The sequence below is a fragment of the Coregonus lavaretus genome (genome assembly GCF_964263955.1).
Source record: "Coregonus lavaretus genome assembly, chromosome: 25".
NCBI classification, from domain to species: domain Eukaryota; kingdom Metazoa; phylum Chordata; class Actinopteri; order Salmoniformes; family Salmonidae; genus Coregonus; species Coregonus lavaretus.
Window position 1 is genome coordinate 44533170 of NC_140012.1, and position 20798 is coordinate 44553967.

A 20798-nucleotide genomic window follows, 5' to 3' on the forward strand; every position below is an offset into this window, starting at 1 on the left:
CAAGCACGGGGGAGTGAGGGTAGTTACCCACCGGTCGAGGAGGCTGCAAGGATTATAACACATTAAAATGGAAATATATATATATATATGTATAAATGTATTATATTATATTTGTGTAGAAGAAGAAACCAAATAACATCACAATACAGTTAAGTGCATCAATAACCATAAATATATAACTACTGCGCATAGATCAAATAAAATGTACCAAATATCATCGTGTATTATACATTTGAATATTAGTGGGCACTGGGCAGGTTGGAAGGTGATCGTAAAGCTTACCCCGTTCATATTGCCTTGGCTGTACTGATATCCACTCCCAGAAAAGGTGTTACTTTGACCGTTGAAATGCTCTTGCTGCAAAGGGACACAGGACAAAACATTGGATTACAATTATTATTATGCTATAAACGGTGCAGCGCTGAGTACACAGGTAATGTACTGTTAGCAGTCACTCACCTTGGCACGAATGTCAAACTCATTCAACGGCGTGCCGAGTGTCTGCAGGTTTACATCTATCTAGTCCAGGGCTCTCCAACCCTGTTCCTGGAGAGATACCCTCCTGTAGGTTTACATCTATCTAGTCCAGGGCTCTCCAACCCTGTTCCTGGAGAGATACCCTCCTGTAGGTTTACATCTATCTAGTCCAGGGCTCTCCAACCCTGTTCCTGGAGAGATACCTTCCTGTAGGTTTACATCTATCTAGTCCAGGGCTCTCCAACCCTGTTCCTGGAGAGATACCCTCCTGTAGGTTTACATCTATCTAGTCCAGGGCTCTCCAACCCTGTTCCTGGAGAGTTACCCTCCTGTAGGTTTACATCTATCTAGTCCAGGGCTCTCCAACCCTGTTCCTGGAGAGATACCCTCCCTTGTACTTGATGGATGAATTAAGGTCACTGATTAGTAAGGAACTCCCCTCACCTGGTTGTCTAGGTCTTAATTGAAAGGAAAACCCAAAACCCCAAAAACCAGCAGACACTGGGCCCTCCATGGAATGAGTTTGACACCCCTGCACTATGGACTCTAGTGCATGTCTCTCCAACCCTGGAGAACTTCCGTCCTGTAGGTTTTCACTCCAACCCTGATCTAGCACACCTGTGTCTAATAATTAGTTGGTTGATAAGCTGAATCAGGTTAGTTACAACTGGGATTAGAGTGAAAACCTACAGGAGGGTATCTCTCCAGGAACAGGGTTGGAGAGCCCTGGACTAGATAGATGTAAACCTACTGGAGGGTATCTCTCCAGGAACAGGGTTGGAGAGCCCTGGACTAGATAGATGTAAACCTACAGGAGGGTATCTCTCCAGGAACAGGGTTGGAGAGCCCTGGACTAGATAGATGTAAACCTACAGGAGGGTATCTCTCCAGGAACAGGGTTGGAGAGCCCTGCTCTAGATAGATGTAAACCTACAGGAGGGTATCTCTCCAGGAACAGGGTTGGAGAGCCCTGCTCTAGATAGATGTAAACCTACAGGAGGGTATCTCTCCAGGAACAGGGTTGGAGAGCCCTGGACTAGTGTCTATGGCGGCTTACCTTGTAGTACTGTCCCATGGCCCCTCCAGGAGGGGGGTACTGGCCCTGGATCTGCTGCCCACCAGGCATCCTCTGGCCTGGGTAGTTGGGGGACGGGAGTGACCTGGAGGGGTTGGGGGTGTGGGTGGGGTACTGGCTCTGCTGCTGGGGGAACCCCTGACTGTTTGGTCCTGGACCGTACTGCTGCCCTCCGTAGTTAGGCTTTACAGGGGGGAACAAAAGAAGGAAAAATATTACAGTTAAGTATTTGATCAAGTAATAGATTGATTAGACAATAATTATTAAGCTAACAATAGTTAGGCTAGGGAGGAATGAAAGAAGGACAAGTATTACAATAAAATGTTTAGTACAATCAAAAGATATCAGTAAAAAACAACATACAAAATTATTGTCCAAGGGAATAAATAGTTTAAATGAAATTGGGATTCTTTATGTTAAGAAGAATCCCTAACCAATAAAAATGTGTTATCACAGTGCAGTTATCACAAAACATATTGTTTTCAGTGTTAAAGCCTAACTAGATGATAGGCTATAAAGGCCTGGGGAAAGCTGTATATTTAACTAGGCGATAGGCTATAAAGGCCTGGGGGAAGTTGTATATTTAACTAGGCGATAGGCTATAAAGGCCTGGGGAAGTTGTATATTTAACTAGGCGATAGGCTATAAAGGCCTGGGGGAAGTTGTATATTTAACTAGACGATAGGCTATAAAGGCCTGGGGAACGTTCTATATTTAACTAGACAATAGGCTATAAAGGCCTGGGGAAGTTGTATATTTAACTAGACGATAGGCTATAAAGGCCTGGGGAAAGTTGTATATTTAACTACACGATAGGCTATAAAGGCCTGGGGAAAGTTGTATATTTAACTAGGCGATAGGCTATAAAGGCCTGGGGGAAGTTGTATATTTAACTAGGCGATAGGCTATAAAGGCCTGGGGAAGTTGTATATTTAACTAGGCGATAGGCTATAAAGGCCTGGGGGAAGTTGTATATTTAACTAGACGATAGGCTATAAAGGCCTGGGGAACGTTCTATATTTAACTAGACAATAGGCTATAAAGGCCTGGGGAAGTTGTATATTTAACTAGACGATAGGCTATAAAGGCCTGGGGAAAGTTGTATATTTAACTACACGATAGGCTATAAAGGCCTGGGGAAAGTTCTATATTTAACTAGACGATAGGCTATAAAGGCCTGGGGAAAGTTCTATATTTAACTAGATGATAGGCTATAAAGGCCTTTGGAAAGTTGTATATTTAACTAGACGATAGGCTATAAAGGCATGGGGAACGTTCTATATTTAACTAGACTATAGGCTATAAAGGCCTGGGGGAAGTTGTATATTTAACTAGACGATAGGCTATAAAGGCCTGGGGAAAGTTCTATATTTAACTAGATGATAGGCTATAAAGGCCTGGGGAAAGTTGTATATTTAACTAGACGATAGGCTATAAAGGCCTGGGGAAGTTCTATATTTAACTAGACAATAGGCTATAAAGGCCTGGGGAAAGTTCTATATTTAACTAGATGATAGGCTATAAAGGCCTGGGGAAAGTTGTATATTTAACTAGACGATAGGCTATAAAGGCCTGGGGAAGTTCTATATTTAAAGGTAGACTCAGCCATATGAAGTAGATGCAGAAAGTAAACAGCATAGTGGGTCAATTTCCACATCTAAAGAGCAGCTGTCTATTTACCATCACAAACAGATGCTGGCACTAAGACCACATTCAATGAACTGTATACGGCCATAAGAAAACAGGAAAACGCTCATCCAGAGGCAGCGCTCCTAGTGGCCGGGGACTTTAATGCAGGGAAACTTAAATCCGTTTTACCTCATTTCTACCAGCATGTTAAATGTGCAACCAGAGGGGGAAAAAACTCTAGACTGCCTTTACTCCACACACAGAGACGCTACAAAGCTCTCCCTCGCCCTGCATTTGGAAAATCTGACCATAATTCTATCCTCCTGATTCCTGCTTACAAGCAAAAACATAAAAAAGTGGTCAGATGAAGCAGACGCTAAGCTACAGGACTGTTTTGCTAGCACAGACTGGAATATGTTCAGGGATTCTTCCGATGGCATTGAGGAGTACACCACATCAGTCACTGGCTTCATCAATTAGGGCATCGATGGCGTCGTCCCCACAATGACTGTACGTACATACCCCAACCAGAAGCCATGGATTACAGGCAACATCCGCACTGAGCTAAAGAGTAAAGCTTCCGCTTTCAAGGAGCGGGACTCTAACCCGGAAACTTATAAGAAATCCCGCTATGCCCTCCGACAAACCATCAAACAGGACTAAGATCGAATCGTACTACACCGGTTCTGACGCTCGTCAGATGTGGCAGGGCTTGCAAACTATTACAGACTACAAAGGGAAACACAGCTGCGAGCTGCCCAGTGACACAAGCCTACCAGATGAGCTAAATTACTTTTATGCTCGCTTCGAGGCAAGTAACACTGAAACATGCATGAGAGCATCAGCTGTTCTGGATGACTGTGTGATCACGTTCTCCGTAGCCGATGTGAGTAAGACCTTTAAACAGGTCAACATTCACAAGGCCGCAGGGCCAGACGGATTACCAGGACGTGTACTCCGAGCATGCGCTGACCAACTGGCAAGTGTCTTCACTGACATTTTCAACCTCTCCCTGTCTGAGTCTGTAATACCAACATGTTTCAAGCAGACCACCATGGTCCCTGTGCCCAAGAACACTAAGGTAACCTGCCTAAATGACTACTGACCCGTAGCACTCACGTCTGTAGCAATGAAGTGCTTTGAAAGGCTGCTCATGCCTCACATCAACACCATTATCCCAGAAACCCTAGGCCCACTCCAATTTGCATATCGCCCCAACAGATCCACAGATGATGCAATTTCTATTGTGCTCCACACTGCCCTTTCACACCTGGACAAAAGGAACACCTATGTGAGAATGCCATTCATTGACTACAGCTCAGTGTTCAACACCATAGTGCCCTCAAAGCTCATCACTAAGCTAAGGACCCTGGGACTAAACACCTCCCTCTGCAACTGGATCCTGGACTTCCTGACGGGCTGCCCCCAGGTGGTAAGGGTAGGTAACAACACATCCGCCACGCTGATTCTCAACACGGGGGCCCCTCAGGGGTGCATGCTCAGTCCCCTCCTGTACTCCCTGTTCACTCATGACTGCATGGCCAGGCACGACTCCAACACCATTATTAAGATTGCCGATGACACAACAGTGGTAGGCCTGATCACCGACAGCAACGAGATAGGGAGGAGGTCAGAGACCTGGCCGTGTGGTGCCAGGATAACAACCTCTCCCTCGTGATCAAGACAAAGGAGATGATTGTGGACTACAGGAAAAAGAAGAGGACCGAGCACGCCCCTATTCTCATCGACAGGGTTGTAGTGGAGCAGGTTGAGAGCTTCAAGTTCCTTGGTGTCCACATCACCAACAAACGAACATGGTCCAAGCACACCAAGACAGTGGTGAAGAAGGCACGCCAAAACCTAAGGAGACTGAAAAGATTTGGCATGGGTCCTCAGATCCTCAAAAGGTTCTACAGCTGCACCATCGAGAGCATCCTGACTGGTTGCATCACTGCTTCGTATTGCAACTGCTCGGCCTCCGACCGCACGGCACTACAGAGGGTAGTGCGTACGGCCCAGTACATCACTGGGGCCAAGCTTCCTGCCATCCAGGACCTCTATACCAGGCGGTGTCAGAGGAAGGCCCTCAAAATTGTCAAAGAGTCCAGCCACCCTAGTCATAGACTGTTCTCTCTGCTACTGCACGGCAAGCAGTACCGGAGCGCCAAGTCTAGGTCCAAAAGGCTTCTAAACAGCTTCTAACCCCAAGCCATAAGACTCCTGAACAGCTAATCAAATGGCTACCCAGACTGTTTGCACTGCCGCCCCACCCCTCTTTTACGCTGCTGCTACTCTGTTTATTATCTATGCATAGTCACTTTAATAACTCTACCTACATGTACATATTACCTCAATTACCTCGACTAACCGGTGCCCCCGCACATTGACTCGGTACCGGTACCCCCTGTATATAGCCTCCCTACTGTTATTTCCCATTGACTCTGTACCGGTACCCCCCTGTATATAGCCTCCCTACTGTTATTTCCCATTGACTCGGTACCGGTACCCCCTGTATATAGCCTCCCTACTGTTATTTCACATTGACTCTGTACCGGTACCCCCTGTATATAGCCTCCCTACTGTTATTTCCCATTGACTCTGTACCGGTACCCCCCTGTATATAGCCTCCCTACTGTTATTTCCCATTGACTCTGTACCGGTACCCCCCTGTATATAGCCTCCCTACTGTTATTTCCCATTGACTCGGTACCGGTACCCCCTGTATATAGCCTCCCTACTGTTATTTCACATTGACTCTGCACCGGTACCCCCTGTATATAGCCTCCCTACTGTTATTTCCCATTGACTCTGTCCCGGTACCCCCCTGTATATAGCCTCCCTACTGTTATTTCCCATTGACTCTGTACCGGTACCCCCCTGTATATAGCCTCCCTACTGTTATTTCCCATTGACTCTGTCCCGGTACCCCCCTGTATATAGCCTCCCTACTGTTATTTCCCATTGACTCTGTCCCGGTACCCCCCTGTATATAGCCTCCCTACTGTTATTTCCCATTGACTCTGTACCGGTACCCCCTGTATATATAGCCTCCCTACTGTTATTTCCCATTGACTCGGTACCGGTACCCCCTGTATATAGCCTCGCTATTGTTATGTTTACTGCTGCTCTTTCATTATTTGTTACTTTTATTTCATATTATTTTAAATTGTATATATATATATTTTTTTTTTTTGGTATTCTTTCTTAAAACTGCATTGTTGGTTAAGGGCTTGTAAGTAAGTATTTCACTGTAAGGTCTACAGCTGTTGTCTTCGGCGCATGTGACAAATACAATTTGATTTGATTTGATCTTGCTCATCTCAATATCCTAAACTATTCATTGATGATAGGCCCTGCTTTGCAAGCCAATAAATTGCGAGGCACAGCATTCCATTGTGAGATACAGCTTTTAATTGCTGATAGACAGGCCTAGTGCACGGTTCTGACTGTCTGGTGGCTGACCTGCCTATACTGATAGATAGGCCTAGTGCACGGTTCTGACTGTCTGTCTGGTGGCTGACCTGCCTATACTGATAGATGGGCCTAGTGCACGGTTCTGACTGTCTGTCTGGTGGCTGACCTGCCTATACTGATAGATAGGCCTAGTGCACGGTTCTGACTGTCTGTCTGGTGGCTGACCTGCCTATACTGATAGATAGGCCTAGTGCACGGTTCTGACTGTCTGGTGGCTGACCTGCCTATACTGTGCCCCTCCCCCCACTCTCTGTCCCTCGCTAGCTCGCTATGAAAGATTACAGTTTTTGTGTTCTCGGAAGTACGGCAACTAATCAGTCTCGTCCGTTCCAAAAATACAGAATCTTATGAGTCGATTCCCAGAGGAATCAAAAACTTGACATTCAGAAATGGGAGTTGACAACGGGAATCGGCGTGCAAGGAGTCGAGGAATCAATTATCTTGGAGTCGACTCTCCACCACTACCTCATCGTCGTTAACAGTTGGAAGAATGACAGAGAAAGACCTCATCGTCGTTAACAGTTGGAAGAATGACAGAGAAAGACCTCATCGTCGTTAACAGTTGGAAGAATGACAGAGAAAGACCAGCGTCAGCAGCAAAGTCCTGTATAGCCATACTTTGAGGGGTTCAATGAGAAGGAAATGCAAACTTTGTTTCACATTTTGGGAAATGAAACTACTTCATTAACATTACATTACATTAACATTACATTACATTTACATTACATTAACATTACATTACATTACATTACATTAACATTTCATTAACATTAACATTACATTAACATTACATTAACATTACATTACATTAACATTAAATTAACATTACATTACATTAACATTACATTACATTAACATTACATTAACATTACATTACATGAACATTACATGAACATTACATTAACATTACATTAACATTAATTCATCTTCTTCATCTATGGTGAGTAATATACAAGCATCTACAGCAGGGTTCTTCAATTCCGGTCCTGGAGGGCCGAAACACCTCTGTTTTTCATCCTCTCCTTCTATTCAGGGGCTAATTCAGACCTGGGACACCAGGTGAGTGCAATTAACTACCAGGTAGAAATAAAAAACAGAAGTGTTTCGGCCCTCAAGGACCGGAATTGAAGAACCCTGATCTACAGTGAGCACTACTGCCAGTCATGGTGGTCCCAGATCCACACCTCCACAGCTCCACTCACCTCTCCAGGATAGGGTCTCTTCATACCCTGGATGCCCATTCCCTGAGGCCTCGGTCCCGGGTATCCCTGCTGGAGCATCCTCTCGCCCCCCTGGCTCCCAAAGGGCCCCATCCCCTGGGCCCGGGGCTGGTTCATTCCCATGTGGGAGAGGTTCATGCCAGGGCCGGGGCCGGGGCCCATGTTCCCTGGGAGGGATGGAGGGCCTCGGGGCCCCCCTGGCCCCTGGTTCATGAACTGGTTCTGGTACGCCTGGTTGGGCCCCATCTGGAACGACGAACTAATCTGTAAGAGAATGGTACCAATATATTAGACATCTCGAGGTATGCTGTGATTTAGGTGAATCGCTTTGGGGTGAGTTTCCCTAATAGGCAATGAACAAAAGATGATCATAGTGGTACAAAGCTTTCAGGGAAATTCACCCCTGTATAATTTGCTCACTCAACTTGCTAAGGTTCCATCGATACAAAAGTAGAAAAATATCTGTAGGTTTGTGCGTTGTATCTGTCTACTGTGGTAATACAGGGTCATCTTGGGGCTATATATATAGTGTATATATAGTGTATGTATGGACGTTGTGAACTAGTGGCGGTCGGTGCCAGAAGATTTTATATTTTTTTTCATGAGCATGGCTTTATTTCTATTACAGCATATTGGATGACTGTCATTCATATTCCATTCACCCCAATGTAACATCGATAGGTTTAGGCTACTACTCAAACCTAGCCTATGAATGAAACTTTACAATGTAGGTGCCCACAGGTCGAGATTTCTTTTTGAGGTGACAGATGTACAGACAGTAACACATTCAATACCGCCTTGCACACTCTGGCCTGCATCTAGCTGATCTAGGGTGTAATCATTAGTCCAACAAGTTGCAAACTAGAGTTTCTATTGGACAAATTCAGGTATGTTTATCCCCGTTTCGTTCCGTTTGCTTCCGCTTAAGAAACGCTTTTCAACAGAATCGGCGGAATGAATGCACCCCTGATCACGCGTAAACACAGTTCACTTTCATAGCAGCCACGTTGAATTCCTTCTATTTCCTCCCCTCCCCTTTTCCCTTCTTTTGTGGACTTCAATGAACAACACATCAGCTGTATGTGTCAAGGCGAAAAAACCTTTCCAAGCCAAACCATATAATAACCGCTACACATTTGTCACCATATTTGTCACCATATTTGTCACCATATTAGCTAAAGTAACGTCATAGTCAACATAGCTAATAGAACTAACGTGTTAGTAAACCCGCTACGATCACGCAGTAACGTTACAGTGTACAGTCGGTAAGCAGTTACACCGGTGGGCCCCGGTGGCAATAAATTAGTCAAACCAAAAGCTTACCTTGACTGTTGTGATGCATAGGCATAGCCAGCTAGCTAACATAGCATCTCTCTGTTCGAGCCGGGTGTTTGAGTAGGCTAAACTAGCTAGCTAGCTAACATAACATCTCTCTGTTCGAGCCGGGTGTTTGAGTAGGCTAAACTAGCTAGCTAGCTAACATAACATCTCTCTGTTCGAGCCGGGTGTTTGAGTAGGCTAAACTAGCTAGCTAGCTAACATAGCATCTCTCTGTTCGAGCCGGTTGTTTGAGTAGGCTAAACTAGCTAGCTAGCTAACATAGCATCTCTCTGTTCGAGCCGGGTGTTTGAGTAGGCTAAACTAGCTAGCTAGCTAACATAGCATCTCTCTGTTCGAGCAGGCTAAACTAGCTATCTAGCTGCATTTGTTTGCTAAGTAAGTGAAATTTAAAAATAAATGACGAACTATAGCTCTCTCTCAAGCTCTCTCTTGCTTCTCTTTCATTTTTGAAGAAATTAATTTGTTGAAAACTGTTCAACTATTGTCTTTCTCTCTCTTTGAGTCAACTACTCACCACATTTTATGCACTGCAGTGCTAGTTATCTGTAGCTTATGCTTTCAGTACTAGATTCATTCTCTGATCCTTGGATTGGGTGGACAACATGTCAGTTCATGCTGCAAGAGATCTGATAGGTTGGAGGACGTCCTCCGGAAGTTGTCATAATTACTGTGTAAGTCTATGGAAGGGGGTGAGAACTACGAGCCTCCTAGGTTTTGTATTGAAGTCAATGTACCTAGAAGAGGACGGAAACCAGCTGTCCTCCAGCTACACCATGGTGCTACCCTACAGAGTGCTGCTGAGGCTACTGGAGACCTTCATTGCAAAATAGTGTGTTTTAATCAATTACTCGGTGACGTGATTATATTTAGTATAGTTTTATCTAAAAAGGATAACTTTTTTAATGTTTTACGATTTTTATTTGTATGAAATTCACTGAGGAGGATGGTCCTCCCTTTCCTACTCTGAGGAGCCTTGACTGGTTGCAACATACCGGTCCATATTGGTTCATCTCCTTGTTCTGTGTGTCCTGCCGCATGGCGGCAACGGTTGCCGTGGCAGTGGCGGTCGCCGTGGCAGCAGCGGCGGCGACAGCGGCGGCGGCAGCGGCAGCAGCGGGTTGGGTGAATTCACCAGGGGGGCGGGAGTCGGGGGGCATGCCCATGCCACCGGGACCAGAGTTAAGACCTCCAGGGTAACTAGGAGACAGGACACAGAAAGTAGCATGTTAATAACTGAGTAACTATCGGGTAGAACAAAGGACACAGACGGTAGCATGTCAATAACTGAGTAACTACAGGGTAGGGCACAGGACACAGAAGGTAGCATGTCAATAACACAGGACACAGACGGTAGCATGTCAATAACTGAGTAACTATCGGGTAGAACAAAGGAAACAGACGGTAGCATGTCAATAACTGAGTAACTAGGAGGGAGGACACATTGACTTTAGCAACAAAATGGCGTCCATGGGAGGAGCTGAGGGAGGATAACCTCAACCCTAAACTTTAGGGACACTTCGGGATTTTCGCAATGAAGTCCTTTATCTACTTTCCCAGAGTCAGATGAACTCGTGGATACCATATTTATGCCTCTGCAGGAAGTAAGAGGTAGTTTGCGTGAGCCAACGCTAACTAGCATTAGCGCCATGACTGGAAGTCTACGGTAACAATGGCCACACGTACACCATAGACTTCCAGTCATTGCGCTAATGCTAGTTAGCAATTGCGCCAACACCAGTTAGTAACTTCATTCAAACTGCAGCATAGACATAAAAATGGTATCCATGAGTTCAACTGTTGTACCGCATCAGAACCCAACATATAAGCTTGGTTTACCCCAATGTTTGTAAACAAGGTAAATGTGAACACACACTGTATTATATTAACCTCAGAACATGGTTAAAACTATCATTTTGACATCATGGATGGTCAAACCCTGCATCCATTATAGCTCTGTCTATACATTTGAGAGTGGTAACATTTCTCCAGCCCCATCACTCAGCTTCTAACCGAAACAGTAGCGGGGATCCACTTTGTTATTGTTTCAACTGCCGAATGGCTCTTTAGGTTTTAAGTGATTTTAAAACCAAAACATATTTGAGATCGAGATCCGTGACAACATGGACTTATTTTCCTCTCTCCACAGAATCATTGTCTGCCTCCCCTCCTTGTTCGGGCAGGTTTCGGCGTTCGCCGTCACCGGCTTACTAGCTACTGCCGATCCATTTATCATCACTCCATTTGTCTTGTCTTCAATCACACACACCTGGTCCTTATTCCCTCATTAGTCATGGTATAAGTTTTCCCTCTGCTTCCTTGTCTGTGTGGGTGATTGTTTATTGTGGAGGTTAGTGAAGCTCGGTGGAGCTCGTGTATTGTGTATCTACGGGAGTATTTTCCCGTGTGCCTGTTTTGTGCCCTGGAGTGTGTTTGACGCAGTTCTGCGTAAACCTGTATTTTATGGATTAAAGCCTGTTATTCTGTGATTTACCCTCCTGTGTGTGACTCCTTCAACACCACCTCATCACAGAGTGTGTGTGTGACTCCATCAACACCACCTCATCACAGAGTGTGTGTGTGACTCCTTCAACACCACCTCATCACAACCACTTTCAGTTCCAAAACATTAATCCTCCACCTGGTTGACAACAACATGGCATCATTTCTCTTTTGTATGTTTTCAAGGACCTTAAACTTATCCACCAGGCCGACTCTCCATACAGTGCCTTCGGAAAGTATTCAGACCCCTTGACTTTTTCCACATTTTGTTACGTTACAGCCTTATTCTAAAATGGAAAAAAAATATATATCCTCAGCAATCTACACACAATACCCCATAATGACAAAGCGAAAACAGGTTTTTAGAAATGTTTGCTAATTGATTAAATTTTTTAAACGGAAATACCTTATTTACATCCGTATTCAGACCCTTTGCTATGAGACTCGAAATTTTGCACAGGTGCATCTGTTTCCAATGATCATCCTTGAGATGTTTCTACAACTTGATTGGAGTCCACCTGTGGTAAATTCAATTAATTGGACATGATTTGGAAAGGCACACACCTGTCTATATAAGGTCCCACAGTTGTCAGTGCATGTCAGAGCAAAAACCAAGCCATGAGATCGAAATAATTGTCTGTAGAGCTCCGAGACAGGAATGTGTCGAGGCACAGATCTGGGGAAGGGTACCAAAAAATGTCTACAGCATTGAAGGTCCCCAAGAACACAGTGGCCTTCATCATTCATAAATGGAAGAAGTTTGCAACCACCAAGACTCTTCCTAGAGCTGGCTGCCCAGCCAAACGGAACAATTGGGGGAGAAGGGCCTTGGTCAGGGAGGTGAACAAGAGCCTGATGGTCACTGACAGAGCTCTGGAGTTCCTCTGTGGAGATGGGAGAACCTTCCAGAAGGACAACCATCTCTGCAGCACTCCACCAATCAGGCCTTTATGGTAGAGTGTCCAGACGGAAGCCACTCAGTCGGGGTCGCAACTTACAGTTGCGAGTTAGAAAGTGCAATTTCGAAATTTGGTTGCATCTGCAGTTTTTCTCTTATGTCAGTCAATTAGTGAATCGTGAATAATGAGGGAGAGGTTGTGTTTTCTCTAGCAGGAGGTAAGCTTGGCTTCTTATATGGTGTTGAGTAAAGCTTAAACCATGTATTTAGATTGTAGGTAGGTAGTTGTAGTTAGGTATTGTAGGTAGTTTATTTAGGTAGTTATTGTAGGTTATTGTAGGTAATTATTGTAGGTAAGTATTGTATACGGCGGAGCCCGGCGAAGCACGAGGCTAGCTAACCCACTACCTGGACCAATAAAGCTAGCTAGCTAGCGGGTAGCTACTGGTAACTTTTAGCAACGGTGGATAGTTGTTTCCAATGTTATTTCACGCTTAAGAGTACCTGTAATTAAGCCAGCTAGCTACCTACCATTCAGCTGTTTTTCTAACCTCATTATCTGAGGCATTAACGTTAGGTAGTTAGTAGCTACTGTACTTAATTACAGCTACTGATTGCAGAAGACAAATGTCTTCTTGTCTGCCACCCAGACAGCTGGCGTCGGGTAAGTTTGGCTTTATACATAGCTTGGGCTTTGTCGAGTAAGGCTTAAATTATGTATTTAGATTGTAGTTAGGTAATGTAGGTAGGCATCGTGGGCTGTTGTGGGTAGTTATTGTAGGTTAGCATTGTATTCGGCGGTGCCGGGTGTAGCACGAAGCTAGCTAGCTAGCTAACTCACCTCCCGGACTAGCTGGCGAGTAGCTATTAGCAACGGTAGCAACTAGATACAATATCATTTTAGCCAGCTACATTTGTTCGCAGCGCCGCCGTTTTTCAAACAAAGTCAACACAGCAGCCATTGCTAGCTAGCCAACACGACCAGCTAGCTGTACTGTAGCAGCTAAATACAATATATTTGTGCTAGCTAGCCAACGTTTAATTATTGCTGCGTTATGAAAGGAACTAGACACGGACACGAATTATCTGTTTAGTGTGTTAACACACTATTGGTAGTTTGTTGTAACCAAGTATTGGTGCTAAACTGTGTGTTATTGGATGCTAGCATGCTAGTTAGCTATGGCGTCATAGTTAGCTAGCTGAATAAAGTAAGTTGAGTCTATTCCTTGAAACATTGAACCGCTGTAGTTCACAACAATTCTAATTTCTAAAGTGGAAGTTGGGAGAGTTTTTATTCGGGTGGTTCAGTGAAACAATTATAGTTTCTGAGGTGGAAGTTGGGTGAGTTATATTTGGGAGTTTTGGTGAGGGAGGCCATACTCTCTCCTTTCCCAGATGTTTAGTTCATTTCATTCCGATCTCCTCTGCATTATTGTAGCCATTTGCTACAGCCTGTCAACTATGCCTCTGCCTATCCCTGTTCTCTCCTCTCCGCACAGGCTACACAAACGCCTCACACCGCGTGGCTGCTGCCTCTCTAACCTGGTGGTCCCTGCGCGCACCCCACACCTGGAGTTCCAGGTCTCAGGCAGCCTCTGGAACTGCCGTTCTGCTGCCAACAAGGCTGACTTCATCCCAGCCTATGCTAACCTCCAGTCCCTCGACTTCCTGGCGCTGACGGAAACATGGATTACCACTGAAAACACTGCTACTCCTACTGCTCTCTCCTCGTCTGACCATGTGTTCTCACATACCCCGAGAGCATCTGGTCAGAGGGGTGGTGGCACAGGAATCCTCATCTCTCCCAAGTGGACATTCTCAATTTTTCCCCTAACCCATCTGTCTATCTCCTCATTTGAATTCCATGCTGTCACAGTCACTAGCCCATTTAAGCTTAATATCCTTGTCATCTATCGCCCTCCAGGTTCCCTTGGAGAGTTCATCAATGAGCTTGACGCCTTGATAAGTTCCTTTCCTGAGGATGGCTCACCCCTCACAGTTTTGGGGGATTTCAACCTCCCTACGTCTACATTTGACTCATTTCTCTCTGCCTCCTTCTTTCCACTCCTCTCCTATTTTGACCTCACCCTCTCACCGTCCCCCCCTACTCACAAGGCAGGCAATACGCTTGACCTCATCTTTACTAGATGCTGCTCTTCTACTAATCTCACTGCAACTCCCCTCCATGTCTCCGACCACTACTTTGTATCCTTTTCTCTCTCGCTCTCCTCCAACACTACTCACTCTGCCCCTACACAGATGGTAATGCGCCGCCGCAACCTTCGCTCTCTCTCTCCCACTACTCTCTCCTCTTCCATCCTATCATCTCTTCCCTCTGCTCAATCCTTCTCCCTCCAATCTCCTGATTCTGCCTCCTCAACCCTCCTCTCCTCCCTTTCTGCATCCTTTGACTCTCTGTGTCCCCTATCCTAACCCTAACCCTAACCCTAACCCTAACCCTAACCCCCCCCCCCCCCCCCCCCCCTCTCTCTCTGTGGACGACTTCGTCAACCACTTTGAAAAGAAGGTTGACGACATCCGATCCTCGTTTGTTAAGTCTAATGACACTGCTGGTCCTGCTCACACTGCCCTACCCTATGCTTTGACTTCTTTCTCCCCTCTCTCTCCAGATAAAATCCTGCGACTTGTGACTGCAGGCCGCCCAACAACCTGCCCGCTTGACCCCATCCCCTCCTCTCTTCTCCAGACCATCTCCGGTGACCTTCTCCCCTACCTCACCTCGCTGATCAACTCATCCTTGACCGCTGGCTATGTCCCTTCCGTCTTCAAGAGAGCGAGAGTTGCACCCCTTCTCAAAAAACCAACACTCGATCCCACTGATGTCAACAACTACAGACCAGTATCCCTTCTTTCTTTTCTTTACAAAACTATTGAGCGTGCCGTCTTTAGCCAACTCTCTTGCTATCTCTCTCAGAATGACCTTCTTGATCCAAACCAGTCAGGTTTCAGGACTGGTCATTCAACTGAGACTGCTCTTCTCTGTGTCACGGAGGCTCTCCGCACTGCTAAAGCTAACTCTCTCTACTCTGCTCTTGTCCTTCTAGACCTGTCTGCTGCCTTTGATACTGTGAACCATCAGATCCTCCTCTCCACCCTCTCCGAGCTGGGCATCTCCGGCGCGGCTCACTCCTGGATTGCGTCCTACCTGACCGGTCGCTCCTACCAAGTGGCGTGGCGAGAAGCTGTCTCCGCACCACGTGCACTCACCACTGGTGTCCCCCAGGGCTCAGTTCTAGGCCCTCTCCTATTCTCCCTATACACCAAGTCACTTGGCTCTGTCATATCCTCACATGGCCTCTCCTATCATTGCTACGCTGACGATACACAACTAATCTTCTCCTTTCCCCCTTCTGATAACCAGGTGGCGAATCGCATCTCTGCATGTCTGGCAGACATATCAGTATGGATGACGGATCACCACCTCAAGCTGAACCTTGGCAAGACGGAGCTGCTCTTCCTCCCGGGGAAGGACTGCCCGTTCCATGATCTCGCCATCACGGTTGACAACTCCGTTGTGTCCTCCTCCCAGAGTGCGAAGAGCCTTGGCGTGACCCTGGACAACACCCTGTCGTTCTCCGCTAACATCAAGGCGGTGACCCGATCCTGCAGGTTCATGCTCTACAACATTCGGAGAGTACGACCCTGCCTTACACAGGAAGCGGCACAGGTCCTAATCCAGGCACTTGTCATCTCCCGTCTGGATTACTGCAACTCGCTGTTGGCTGGGCTCCCTGCCTGTGCCATTAAACCCCTACAACTCATCCAGAATGCCGCAGCCCATCCGGTGTTCAACCTTCCCAAGTTCTCTCACGTCACCCCGCTCCTCCGCACACTCCACTGGCTTCCAGTTGAAGCTCGCATCTGTTACAAGACCATGGTGCTTGCCTATGGAGCTGTGAGGGGATCGGCACCTCTGTACCTTCAGGCTCTGATCAGTCCCTACACCCAAACGAGGGCATTGCGTTCATCCACCTCTGGCCTGCTGGCTCCCCTTCCTCTGCGGAAGCATAGTTCCCGCTCAGCCCAGTCAAAACTGTTCGCTGCTCTGGCACCCCAATGGTGGAACAAGCTCCCTCACGACGCCAGGACAGCGGAGTCACTCACCACCTTCCGGAGACATTTGAAACCCCACCTCTTTAAGGAATACCTGGGATAGGATAAAGTAATCCTTCTACCCCCCCTAAATTTTTTTTAAATAAAATAAAAAAAAACATATTGTAAAGTGGTTATCCCACTGGCTATAGGGTGAATGCACCAATTTGTAAGTCGCTCTGGATAAGAGCGTCTGCTAAATGACGTAAATGTAAATGTAAATGTAAATGTAAAAGGCACATGACAGCCTGCTTTGATTTTGCCAAAAGGCACCTAAAGACTCTCAGACCATGAGAAACAAGATTGTCTGGTCTGATGAAACCAAGATTCAACTCTTTGACCTGAATGCCAAGCATCATGTCTGGAGGAAACCTGGCACCATCCCTACGGTGAAGCATGGTGGTGGCAGCATCATGCTGTGGAGGTGCATTTCAGCGGCAGGGAGACTAGTCAGGATCGAGGGAAAGATGAACAGAGCAAAGTACAGAGAGATCCTTGATGAAAACCTGCTCCAGAGTGCTCAGGACCTCAGACTGGGGCGAAGGTTCACCTTCCAACAGGACAACAACCCTAAGCACACAGCCAAGACAACGTAGGAGTGGCTTCGGGACAAGTCTGAATGTCCTTGAGTGGCCCAGCCAGAGCCCGGACTTGAACCCGATCGAACATCTCTGGAGAGACCTGAAAATAGCTGTGCAGCAACGCTCCCCATCCAACCTTACAGAGCTTGAGAGGATCTGCAGAGAAGAATGGGAGAAACTCCCCAAATACAGGTGTGCCAAGCTTGTAGCGTCATACCCAAGAATACTCAAGACTGTAATTGCTGCCAAAGGTGCTTCAACAAAGTACTGAGTAAAGGGTCTGAATCCTTACGTAAATGTCCTTTATTTTTTATTTTTTATAAATTAGCAAACATTTGTAAAAACCAGTTTTTGCTTTGTCATTATGGGGTATTGTGTGTAGATTGATGAGGGGGAAAAAACAATTTAATCCATTTTAGAATAAGGCTGTAACGTAACAAAATGTGGAAAAAGTCAAGGGGTCTGAATACTTTCCGAAGGCACTGTACACCTATACACTACTTTAAAAACACAGAAGGTGTCCCAAATGGCACCCTATTCCCTCTATATAGTGCACTATATAGGTAATTTATGACCAAAAGTAGTGCACTATATAGGGAATAGGGTGCCATTAGGGACTTTACCATAAAAACTCCCCACACTCACTTCCCCCCAAAGCCACCTCCTCCCTCATGGTAGCCCTGGCGTCCGTACAGGCCCTGCTGCATGTAGGCCTGGTTCTGCTGGCCCTTGTTGGGTCCGTACAGGCCCTGCTGTATGTAGGCCTGGTTCTGCTGGCCCTTGTTGGGTCCGTACAGGCCCTGCTGTATGTAGGCCTGGTTCTGCTGGCCCTTGTTGGGTCCGTACAGGCCCTGCTGTATGTAGGCCTGGTTCTGCTGGCCCTTGTTGGGTCCGTACAGGCCCTGCTGCATGTAGGCCTGGTTCTGCTGGCCCTTGTTGGGTCCGTACAGGCCCTGCTGCATGTAGGCCTGGTTCTGCTGGCCCTTGCTGGGTCCGTACAGGCCCTGCTGTATGTAGGCCTGGTTCTGCTGGCCCTTGTTGGGTCCGTACAGGCCCTGCTGCATGTAGGCCTGGTTCTGCTGGTTCTGCTGGCCCTTGTTGGGGAACTGCTGCTGCTGTCCCGGGTACTGGGGGGAGTTCATCCCCTGGTTGTTCCCAGACACACCCCCCTGACCCATGGGATGACTTCCACCAGGGTTCATGGGGTTACCGCCGTTGGCCATGTGGTTCGCCAACACCTGGTGGATAGACACAAAGATATGCTTTAATAATATAATACATATAAATGTGCCATTTAGGAGACACTTTTATCCAAAGTGAATTACAGTCATTACTACTGCAGTCACTTTCTATTTGTCCACTAACTGTTACGTCGCTGAATTATTGTCTTCTCCCCCAAATTAAAATGAATGGTCACCAGTAGTCAGATCACTATAGGTAATGCCTGGTATAACTACACCGTAACAGTAGTTAGATCACTAGAGGTAATGCCTGGTATAACTACGCCGTAACAGTAGTTAGATCACTAGAGGTAATGCCTGGTATAACTACGCCGTAACAGTAGTTAGATCACTAGAGGTAATGCCTGGTATAACTACGCCGTAACAGTAGTCAGATCACTAGAGGTAATGCCTGGTATAACTACACCGTAACAGTAGTTAGATCACTAGTGGTAATGCCTGGTATAACTACGCCGTAACAGTAGTTAGATCACTAGAGGTAATGCCTGGTATAACTACGCCGTAACAGTAGTTAGATCACTAGAGGTAATGCCTGGTATAACTACGCCGTAACAGTAGTTAGATCACTAGAGGTAATGCCTGGTATAACTACGCCGTAACAGTAGTTAGATCACTAGAGGTAATGCCTGGTATAACTACGCCGTAACAGTAGTTAGATCACTAGAGGTAATGCCTGGTATAACTACACCGTAACAGTAGTTAGATCACTAGAGGTAATGCCTGGTATAACTACACCGTAACAGTAGTTAGATCACTAGAGGTAATGCCTGGTATAACTACGCCGTAACAGTAGTTAGATCACTAGAGGTAATGCCTGGTATAACTACGCCGTAACAGTAGTCAGATCACTAGAGGTAATGCCTGGTATAACTACACCGTAACAGTAGTTAGATCACTAGGGGTAATGCCTGGTATAACTACGCCGTAACAGTAGTTAGATCACTAGAGGTAATGCCTGGTATAACTACGCCGTAACAGTAGTTAGATCACTAGAGGTAATGCCTGGTATAACTACGCCGTAACAGTAGTTAGATCACTAGAGGTAATGCCTGGTATAACTACGCCGTAACAGTAGTTAGATCACTAGAGGTAATGCCTGGTATAACTACGCCGTAACAGTAGTTAGATCACTATAGGTAATGCCTGGTATAACTACACCGTAACAGTAGTTAGATCACTAGAGGTAATGCCTGGTATAACTACGCCGTAACAGTAGTTAGATCACTAGAGGTAATGCCTGGTATAACTACGCCGTAACAGTAGTTAGATCACTAGAGGTAATGCCTGGTATAACTACGCCGTAACAATAGTCAGATCACTAGAGGTAATGCCTGGTATAACTACACCGTAACAGTAGTTAGATCACTAGGGGTAATGCCTGGTATAACTACGCCGTAACAGTAGTTAGATCACTAGAGGTAATGCCTGGTATAACTACGCCGTAACAGTAGTTAGATCACTAGAGGTAATGCCTGGTATAACTACGCCGTAACAGTAGTTAGATCACTAGAGGTAATGCCTGGTATAACTACGCCGTAACAGTAGTTAGATCACTAGAGGTAATGCCTGGTATAACTACACCGTAACAGTAGTTAGATCACTAGAGGTAATGCCTGGTATAACTACACCGTAACTCCCCCTCTCTCCCCCACCCCTCACTCTAGCTGGAACTAGAATAATTCAAATATTTTTAATAATCTAAATTGGAAATTAGAAGACCACAATCTGAGTTACTTGTTCATGTGACAACCCGGCAATATGCAAAACCTTCTGTGCAGCCTATGGGAGAAGGGTAGGGAATCGGATCACAACCTCTGTCTCTGTCTCCACCAAAAAAACAAACAAACTGCTAATATTCCAGTAGGCCCATACTAAAACAGATCTTTTTGATTCATCCCCGTTGTTCATGTGAATGACACACAATGTATGACATTTACTGTCATAAAGGCAAGTTGAGGCAGCTCTGTGTTTGCCCTTTTAGGCAGGTGATTTTTGAGCTGCGTGTCGAATCTTGGAAATATAACCTGAACGTAATTTCATGCTCAAGCAGCACAAGTCTCAACACTGGTTAAAACAATGAGGAGGTATAATCCTCCTCCTATGCATGCTGGGTAATCTCACCTGACTCTGCGAGGTGTGGTGACACCCCAGACGGTGGTTACCACGGAGAGAGAACCTGGCGGCTGGTTGGTGTTCTGTTGCCATGGTACTGAGTCATAGGGAAAAGACTCATCACTGCAGACAGACAGA

At 46.0% G+C, this 20798-nt stretch overlaps 1 pseudogene across 1 annotated transcript in view; it reads right to left on the reverse strand.

Moving 5' to 3' along the window:
- The window catches only part of LOC311100936 (zinc finger MIZ domain-containing protein 1-like), a 48905-nt pseudogene that overhangs the window by 14946 nt on the left and 13161 nt on the right, over positions 1-20798 (reverse strand). The window contains exons 2-9 of the transcript in view: positions 20670-20783; positions 18358-18545; positions 17953-18012; positions 10209-10413; positions 7858-8139; positions 1535-1735; positions 283-357; positions 8-43 (exon numbers count right to left, since the gene is read on the reverse strand). The product of the transcript in view is annotated as a zinc finger MIZ domain-containing protein 1-like (transcript). The remainder of the gene's footprint in view (positions 1-7; positions 44-282; positions 358-1534; positions 1736-7857; positions 8140-10208; positions 10414-17952; positions 18013-18357; positions 18546-20669; positions 20784-20798) is intronic.